Source organism: Labrus bergylta, chromosome 18 (genome assembly GCF_963930695.1).
Source record: "Labrus bergylta chromosome 18, fLabBer1.1, whole genome shotgun sequence".
In the NCBI taxonomy this organism is placed as follows: Eukaryota; Metazoa; Chordata; class Actinopteri; order Labriformes; family Labridae; genus Labrus; species Labrus bergylta.
The window spans coordinates 26,819,110-26,820,757 of NC_089212.1; positions in this window are offsets into that span (position 1 = coordinate 26,819,110).

Sequence of the window (1,648 nt, forward strand, 5' to 3'; positions counted from 1 at the left end):
GACTTTAAAGAACGCAGCCCGCCCTCCTTTACTCGCCGCACGCGATGGCATCTGTGTGTAAAGGTGGTTCAATGAAACGATAAACTCTTTTAAAACAACAATCTGACAGGAAATCCTTCAAGATTAAATCTCCTGATGGGTTTTATGTTGAAAACATCGCACGCCTTCCATCATATGTTTTTAGGGCACATCTTTTATGTATTCATCTGAACATACTCGTAGTATGACATGTTGAAGACGTCTGCAGACTCTCCTCTCATTGATCTTTAATCCCTTCACATCTGACAGCTCCCTGCACGTGTTACACCTTTCTTTAATGCTCGCAAACATCAGAGCGTGCAGAGGAAACATGGCTGCACGGTGTATTCCCAGCATGCACACAGTGAGGGGGGGGTTAACCCATGATGCTAAGGGAGGAACTCTCCTCCATGCCGTCTGTGTCCTCCACTCTCTGATGAGATTATTGGATGGCGCCCCCCTCCCTCGCGGCGCTCTGAGCTGTTGTCATTGTCTCAGCCAATAAAGACGGGATAAAAGAGCCACTGCCTCTTTTAAAGTCCAAATGCTCGCCGCTAATTCCGTCCCATAGAGCGTGTTGCCATCGTCCGTCCTCCTGAACCCTCGTTAGCATTAGCTAACGGTATAGCAGATCCCATTGGATGCTGGAGTCCTGCAATCCGTCCACTAAGCTCAGACCAGAGGGATGAACATCATCGTATTTCACCTCTTTAGGAAACTCGAGGGGACTCAGAGATTATCGTAATCAGCAGGTGTAAGCAACTGACACACGACATCGCTTCTGGAGCTGATTAGAAATAATGCGGAGAATCTTTTTTATAACAAAACGTCAGATCAGAAACACTGATGAGTTTCATCCTGGAGACGTGAAGTCACTGAGCGGAGGAGAAACTCATCTTAAACCTCTACAATCAGCCGAGCACATAGCAGTACCGTTTGGTCTTGTTGAAGCCATGATGCCAAAGACTGAACAGATTTAAATCAACTCTGAGAGAAGCAGCTTCATGCACAATTTGTAAATGGTTAATAAGCGAGGTACACACTGTAAGATAATCGGGCTATTGATTCCCCCCCCCCCACCTCCCCCAACAAGACGGTAATACAATGTAATACATATAACCTAACCACTGCTAACTGTTCAATATTACTCGTGCAATAACTTTGTAATTGACTGCTTTATAACTGTCTATTTATTTACTCAGTCACTGCACTTTAACTGCCTATTTATTTATTTATTCATTCATTCCACTAAAACTGTTTATTTACTCATCCAGTCACTGCACAATAATAACTGTATATACTCTTTCACTGCACTATAACTTCACTTACTTGCACTATATATCTATATATATTTGTTTACCTAATCAGTCAAAATAATAACTGTATATATTCTTTCAGTCACCACAACTGTCTATTTATTTATTTATTATTATTCTTCAGTCACTGAACAGAAATTGCTCTGGCCACTTTTCACAACATATTTGTCTTCATATAACCACAAATATATAATTTCAGCAGGATTTTAAAGTCTATTCTCTGACAGACTGGGAGCCAGTGTAAAGATCCATCCAGATGTGATCCATTTTCTTGGTCTTGGTGAGGACTCTAGCAGCAGCATTCTGGATCAGCT